This window comes from Cupressus sempervirens, chromosome 1 (assembly GCF_028749045.1).
Source record: "Cupressus sempervirens isolate cs-2001-9-10 chromosome 1, ASM2874904v1, whole genome shotgun sequence".
NCBI lineage: Eukaryota > Viridiplantae > Streptophyta > Pinopsida > Cupressales > Cupressaceae > Cupressus > Cupressus sempervirens.
In genome coordinates, this window is record NC_143118.1 from 882,108,147 (window position 1) to 882,117,045 (window position 8,899).

General features: G+C 36.0%; 1 pseudogene; it reads left to right on the forward strand.

Moving 5' to 3' along the window:
• The first annotated feature begins 2,290 nt into the window (after positions 1-2,290).
• On the forward strand, positions 2,291-4,383 carry LOC149580647 (3-dehydrosphinganine reductase TSC10A-like; annotated as a pseudogene).
• The last annotated feature ends 4,516 nt before the right edge of the window (positions 4,384-8,899 follow it).

Below are 8,899 nucleotides of genomic sequence, written 5' to 3' on the forward strand. Positions count from 1 at the left end.
CCTTTTCTTTTCCTATTGTATTGATCTTTTTGCCACAAGAATTGTTGGTGCTACTCACTCCTAGATTATAGCATCCAAGTAAAAGATTCAGCTAATATATATATATATATATATATATATATATTCACAGCCAAAAGAGTAAAGAATGCTCATATACCATGATGGAATAATTATAACAACAACATAGACTATAAATAAGAGCAAAAATGATTAGAAAAATAGAGTTAAAACAGAGCGTCCCCATGGAGTTCTGAAAATTAACACTGATGGTTCTTCTCGAGGGAATCCAAGCCCTGGTGGTATTGGGGGAGTGGCTTGTTGCAGTTCTGGTGACATTAAATTCTTTTTCTCAATGGATAAGGGTGATTACACTAACAATCTCATGGAGGCTTAGGCCATTTTATATGTTGTGGAATAGTGTTGTTTGTGAGGATGGCACAAGATTATCTATGAGTCTAACTCCCAAGTAGTGGTGAACTTGCTTTCCTCATAGGAGCTTGAGGATGTTAATTGGTAGCTGGCCACTGATGTTAATCAGATTCTTCTCTTTTGTACCTCTCTTAAGTTCATTAGGTTTACTTGCATTCCTCATGAATGAAACAGATCTGCTGATTGTTTGGCCAAGTGGGCTTCTGGTCATGCTCCGGGATGGAATATTATGGATAGGGGGCAACTTTCCTTTGAGATGGTGCAAGAATTTGATGAACTTGTTTCTCAGGATAGAGCTCCTTGTTGAACTCTCCTTGTTGTAATCCTTTCTATATTAATAATTTTTTACCCCTCTTTTTCAAAAGAACAACTTTATTACATAAACACTATGAACTTTGTTACATACAACTTTAGCAAATACATTCATATTTATAGGCTCTATAGAGCTTTCTAGAAATCTGATGAGAAATTTGATATGAAGAAGCTTACAGTGGAGAAAAGACCTTCTAGAGTTTTCTCAAATGGATGATTTTGGATATTGCAATAAATGTTTAGCTACTACACCACAAAATAAACATTACTCTAATAGATTCTCCCTTGGCCTCCATTGAAAACATCTTTTTGGATCTTGTCATAAGAATAAAAAATTAATTAAGTGCACATATTTTGAACTTGGCTCAAATAGTTGCCAGCTACTTTCTCCCCCAATCTCCTCCTTTTTTCCTGATGAGGAGCATAACATCAAATTTTGATTGAATAGGAGATGGTTATAGAATACAGAATAGGAAAATAATTTCAAATTAATGTCATAGGTAAAAGTCACACCCAAATATTTTGTTATGGATTCTTTATTTAAAACAATATTAAATAATAAAATAATTTGAAAAAATGTTAAATTGTATAGATATTAGTGTTGCATGGTTTTGAGGTCTCTTATGAGGCTGGAGTAGCCTCTCCCCTAATTAGTGTCAACATAGGACTTAAAGATGCACCAATATTTTTTATGAGCAACTTAAATGCTGATGATATTATATCAATAATACCATTGTGTATATATTCTAAAGAGTTTCTCTCATAAATCTAGGTAGAGACATTTCATTCAAAGCCCTTAACCACTTATCTTACAACAATTAAACATAATATGTATGTATTATTTATATACTAGAGAAAGTAACAAAAGTGTATACATAAAAAAATTACTCTTTTATACATAAGTTATTGTAAATGTAATTAATATATTCTATATGCATCAAATTATATACTCTGACATACTAACTGATTTATAATTTCCTATCAACATGATCATTTATCTACTAGACATTTTCTTTCATTCTTGAAATTCTCTATGGGACCATTTGGAAACAAGAATACAAGCGGAATAGGCATATGTAAATTCTTAAAATTTTGAATTCTTTATTTGGATGCACCGAATCAAAATTGGGATATGAAGTAAAATAGGAATACATATTCCAATTTTGGCCCAAAAATGAGGTTTTGCAATTCCACCCAAATAGGTGTTATTGGAAATACATATTCCTATTCCACTTTTATTTATTTTAGAAAACATAAATTTTGGGGTCCACGAATTCCATATCAAATATTGGCTAAACCAAACAAAGAATAGGAATACGTAGCCCCATTTTCTATTCTAGAATAGCTATTCCTATTCCCACAACCAAACGGGCCCTATATTAATACAACTACCAACCTTGTCTGAAGCACCAACCTCCGTAAATTGTGCCTTAATGAACACATCAACCTAAGTAATATTGCACCAAAGGGAGATATAAATAAATGATTCTCCATGGAATCAAACCATCAAAAACTCCACTTTGGTTATTCATCCTATTGCCTGTATTCAATGAAGATGAGATCAAAATGGCTACAATCTCTGGAGGGGAAGCATGTTCTGATAACTAGTGGGTCAAGTGGAATTGGGCTTGCCATTTCCAAAGAGGCTCTCTCTAAAGGAGCATTCATCACTATTTTAGCCAGAAGCTCCACTAAATTGGAGAAAGCAAGACAAGTTCTTGCCAAAGATGGTGACACCAAACATAAAATACTTACCAAGTTTTATCTTATTCCTTTATTTCAAGCTTATCCTGATGCTTAGATATCTTGAGATCTAATTTGATTCTTGTTTTTGAAAAGGTTGTAGATGTGGGTGTGTATAAAACATTGGCAAAGGCAATAAAAGAGTCATTTGAATGGAGACTTGTTGATGTGCTAGTTTTCAATGTAGCTATTGCAAAAATTGCACTTATGGATGAGAGTAAGATTGAAGATCTGCATGCCATGACTCATACTAATTTGACAGGGGTTGTCAATACTTTGCATGTGGGGGTTCCATTGTTAAAGAATAGGAGTGCTCAAACACCCATGTCAATTGTTCTCATGAACTCTCTGATAGGCCTAGTATTACTCAAAAGCTTCATCTTGGACTGATTTATTGTGAATTTTAGTTCAATGTTATATATAAGCCAAGAAAACATGTGTTTCATGTATTTTTACCTTTGTATCATGGTACTTGTTCTGTTATCATCTTCTAAGTAGATCTAATGGTATAGTACGTATTGATTGAATGTTTAATAATTTTAACAATATTTGATGGGAATTGATTTTCAACTTGTTTGTATTGATGTTGAATATTCATAATTGAATGAAGCATATTCTTTAGATCTTAAAATTTATATATCATTCAATTTATAAAGTGTGAGATTGGTGTTTTTTAACTAAGCAAACAATTTGTTCATATGCCATTATATTTGATAATCATACTTGATGACGTAGTTTTGAAACCATAGTTATAAGTAAGAGACTTGTCAAGTAAGCTTCTACAAAATTGACTGGGATTTGATTGTTTCCTCATGATTTGAAGAAGTGTAAAATTAGGGTGCTCAGCTATTGTGTCCTCTTTGATATATTGTTCAAACATTTATGTTTTTCTTGACTGTAATTTCTTTATGCAGTACACTTTGTATGGTAACGTTGTATATATTGCAACAAACATGCTATCAAGGGACTTGGAGAAACTCTCAAGCTTTAAGTGATGCCTTATAACATCCAAATTAGCATAATCTTTCAAGGATATACTGAAACTCCCATGCTTGATTACTGTAAGTATCTCTAATTTTATCTTACTAATCTTTAATTTTATTATCTTATAAATTTAGAATTAATTATAAATAGGATTTATTTTTTTGTTATGACCATTATCTTCCACTCTAGATTATCCTTCAATTTTTTAGAATTATGTGTATATAATATATTTTCAAGATTTAATAATAAATTATTACAAATTTTTTAATTTATATTATTAAGTATAATATTTGTTTTTAAATTTGATTGTATCACATTTCTACCATAGATATATAGAATAACATTGCATAATTTTATTTCTTATTTTATTAAAATGATAAATTATTTATTTGTTCATTAATTGACAATTAAAGAAATCATCTTTAGTAAAAATTTCAATGTTTATTCACTCATGATCAAAACATGTATTTTAATTTGCAAGATAAGATCCTCTTAACTGAAACCCTATATAAATAACATAATACAGTAACATCTAAAACATTCCCACTTAATATTCTTTAAGTCATCTTAATATTGTTTTGTTTTGATGTTTCCAATTTATATAGGTGGCATGGAAAATGACAAAGACATGTTGCAGATTATTAAGGCCACAACTTTCTATAATCAAAGTCAAGCAGAGAAACCTAAACATGTTACAAATTATACATTACAAGGAATAAAGAATGGAACGTTTCTTGTCACAAGCCAATACGATGGCCTTGTTATGTCAACATTCTCTCGTGGACCTATGCCTGCAGACTCATTTGGAAGGGCTTTGGTTGAATTGCTATTATATATTCCAACCGACTCTTCAGCTTCTTTGCTACTTTTTATGTTTATTATGCTATAAAACATAGGAATAATAGGAAATGTTAGAATACTATGAGCAGAAAGAATATATATATATATATATATATATATATATATATATATATATATATATATATATATATATATATATATATATATATATATATGTATGTATGTATGTATGTATGTATGTATGTATGTATGTATGTATGTATGTATGTATGTATGTATGTATGTATGTATGTATGTATGTATTTTTTGCTGTAAAAATAATATTGATATCTTTTTAAAGTATAAATAAATGTAATGATGAAATTTGAGAAAATTAAAGTATTTAGAATTATTTTCATTGGGTATTGTTAATGCAATGTTCAATGTAGAAGAAATATATTATAGTGTGGGAATTGAAAAAGAATATGATCATTACTTTTTTTTTTCTTTTTTTTTGATGAATAGTCCTTTTCAATTAATAAAATTTACTAAAACTACAATTCACAAAAAAGGGCCGGGGGATACAGGATCACCCCGCAAATGAGTTCAATCGACCGAAGCTGGAGCAAATAACATAGCCACAACCAGCAACTATAAACTATTCATCAAAAAAAATATTTAGAACAACCTCATGCTGCCAAGGCAGTACTAGCAGAGGGAGGAGGATCATCTTTATCAAGAAATACCCACGCATCAGTGGGATTGTGAGGCAGACTAGGAATAGTCCAGCCGTCAGTAGCATCCGTAGGATCTGGTGTAGTTGCAGTCTCCGCATCCTTCTTGTTTGGCCACAGAGGAGAAATTGCCAAGGCCAGCTAGGGAAACTTGCCAGAGTGTGCCCATCCAAGGGGAGGAGCCGGAGACTAGCCAAAAGCCCACCTAGGGGGGAGGGGGGGGGGGGGGGACCAGCCAGAACCACCACGTGGTGGGGAAGCAGAGCAACGCCTCCAACCACCATGACCACTGTTGGGAGAGAAATGGCAGAGACCCTGGGAGCGCGGTGTGTGTGAATGGCAGCCAGAGGACTGGTGTTTGGAATGGTGACTGCGGGATGAGGAAGCACTAGCTGAGGCATCCAGAGGAACTCTGGCAATGGTACAAGGAGCATTACCCTAGTGGTTTAACAATTCTTGTAAGTGGGCAACCTCCAGTGCAACTTTATTAGCTTGCACCTGTATTTGCATAATGACATTGTTACAAATGCATGCCTTAGTGTACATTGCAATGTTAACATCCAAAAAATTGTGAGTGAATAAAATTGCATTCCTATCTTTCCATAGAGAAAACAAAATTTCCATCCTAAAGGTATGCCAAATCTAGGAAAACTTTCGAGGAAATCTGGGGGAATCACCTAGAAGGATCATGTGCCATGAAAAAAGTTCGGGCCTGAAAGGCTTGAAAAAATCATGGATCCAGTGCCAATAATTCTGAGCACATTTGCGAAAACCAAAAAATATGCAAAAAGGACTTAGGTTGGCCATAGAAGGGGCATCTAGGGTTAGGAACCCCAATGTGCTTGAGCCGAGACCCCAGGGGAAGACCTTGGAAAGCAATGCACCAGGCAAAGTGAGTAATCTTAGGTTCTGTAATGGCACTCCAAATGGTGTTGAACCATTTTCTCCATTGAGAAAGCAAAGAATGCAAATGCCATCATTGATTAAGCATGTCCACCATCAGAAGGTGGGGCGAAAGCTATCTGTATCCCATATTGGGCTTATAATTGGTAAATGGAGTGGTAGCAAACTACGTCCAATCATACCACCAAGGTTGAACAGACTGAATCCCCACTTTATGAAGTAAGTGCATAGGGATGGAAGACAACAGAAGCTCATAAGTCTGACGATCAGCATGAACAAGGCGGTATTAAACTTGCATATCCTCCCAAGACCTGAAATTCATGGTGACTCTTGAAAAAATATCCTTAGTAGTGTGAATGCCACATTTATAGAAATGCAAAGCACTGGCACCTTGAGTCTTGGAAAGAGGAATACCCTGGAAGGCAAATAGGGGAGACCACCAAATGTTATGCTGATTTAAGGACAACCCATTGCAGAACTCATTACCAGCCCAATGAAGCCAAGGTTTAACAACTTCCTAGGCTTTCCAGATGCTCTTTATAACAAAGGAGCCCTGTATGACCACTGGTTCTTGCATAGTGAGAAGGGTCTGAAAACCAATTGCCTTCCAGGCCAGTTTGTTAGCAGGGTAGCCTGAAGAGATGCAATGTCTGACAAGAATTTTCTAGGCTTCATCTCCAAAAATAGCTCTGATAATCCATTTAGCATAGAGGGCAAGGCCCTGCTTCTGAGTGGAAAGCAGGCCGAGACCCCCAGATTCCATTAGGAGACAACAAAAATCCCAAGCAACTCTGTGAAAACCATGATGGTCAGATCCAGAGGCCTAAAGAAAATCTCTGATCAAACGTTCTAATTTGAGGTATGAAGCTTTGGAGGGAGCCCAACAAGAAGAATAAAACACATGGGTGGCAGCCAAAATCTTAGAACAAATCTGGAATTTACCAGCAAGAGAAAGTGGCTTAGTGATCCAATAATCAAGCTTTTTGGTAATCTTTGTAAGCACAACATTCCAAAGTTGCACAGGGGAAGCTTGGAAAGCAAAGGGAATGCCAAGAAAGCAAAAAATTTCTCCATGAGTAACCCATTTCCATTAGAATTGGCTGAGCCAAGGTGGAGCTGGCAAAAAAGACTGTCGATAACAAAGCATTTTATGCCATTGAATGGTAGAGCCAAAGGCTTGACAAAAAGTGTCAAGACAATCTAATACATTTTTGATGTTTTCTTCATCTTCAAGAAGAGTGAGAAAAGAATCATTAGCAAAATGACCATTGACTAACTGGGAGGAAGAATTAGGCAAGGAAATGCCATGGACCAGCCCAGAAGACACAGAGTGAGAAAGTAAATAACCAAAGCCTTTGGCAGCAAGGACATAAAGCATAGGAGCTAACAGACAACATTGTCTAATGGAACGAAAAAGTCTAAAAGCTTCAAATTGCAAATTATTGATGGTGATGCAAGCATTGGCATCACCAAAGAGCATCTCCACGAACTGAAGGAAATTGGGACCAAAACCCAAAGCTTGAAGCATAGCCAACATGAAAGGCCATTCAATGCGATCATAGGCTTTAGCAAAATCTATCTTTAAAAAGATAGCCTGCTGCTTGGACTTACGGGCCCCATTCCATACCTTCCCAGACAGCAATGATGTTGTCAAGAATATACCTGGATTTGATGAAGCTAGTTTGTTTAGGCTGCACAATTAGAGGAAGCATATGGCAGATTTTGAGAGAGAGTGCCTTAGCAATGATCTTATAAGACACATTGAGGAGGGTGATGGGCCTCCAGTTGCAGATGTCCTCAGGATCACCAGCTTTAGGTATGAATTTAATATTTCCTTTCTTTTGATCGCTCCTAAGCTTTTAGAATGGTATGCTTCAAGATAAAATTTGTGCAAATTAGGACCAATTTTCTCCCAAAGATGTTTGTAAAATTCACAGGGAAATCCATCACACCCAAGAGATTTTTCATCTGCCATGGAGTAAGCTACCTCTTTAAGGTCTCAGAGGGAAAGAAGTTGCTCACAAAAAGTGCATTGCTCAACCGTGAGGCAGTTTGGAGTAACAAAAATACACTTTCTGCGAGCCTCCTCCTGAGCAACCGAATGGCCCTGCGAAGCAAAAACATTCTCATAGTGAAGAACAAAAGCTTGCAAGATGTCTAGTAGATTGGAAAGAACATCAGTTCCCTTTTTTATCTTTTTAATCCCAATATTGGTATGATGGGCTTAGAGAGCCTGGAAGAACTCCTTTGAGGCTTTGTCGCCAACCTCCAACCAGTGGAGACGAGCTTTGATTTGAGCTCCTCAGGTAGCATAGTTATCAGCAATTTTCTTTTCATGGTGAAGCTTGGCAAGCTAAAGTTGCAGATCCACATCAAAAGGGTTGAAGGTGATCACTTCAGAGGCTTTTTTGAGGGCAAGGGTGTTGGCTTCATAAGATCATTTTCTAAAAATTGTGAGTTGACACCCATAGATGTGCAAAAAATGAGCCATTCTGGTAATGACATTATTCCACCATTGAATCCAACCTTGATGGGAATGTGGACGTGGTTCCAAATTCTAGACACATTGTATGTGGGAGATAGTGGAGGCATGCAATAGCACAAACGTGTTGAGGAAGAATTGAGACTTAACCACTTTGGGGACAGCTGTTTGCCAAGATATGCCAAAATAAATGGGATAGTGGTCTGACAATGTCACATCTATCAGGGGAATGACAAGTAGATCATGATCTTTAGAAAAATTAAAAAAAGATTGCATTGAGATCATAGCACGATCAAGATGTTTCAATATGCAGTCAGGACCGGCTCAAAAATTGGACCAAGTGTTCCAAGCCCCATTATCATGATGATAGCTAGTATTGGGATCAAAGAGGCCCAATTTATGATGCATGTGAAACCAAGCTTGTCTTTCGCCAGCTGTCCAACAAAAAGGCAGAATGCCATCTTTGTCAAAGGCCACTTCAACCATATTGAAGTCCCCACACAGGACCCAAGTAGCTGGCAGCAGGTTGTCA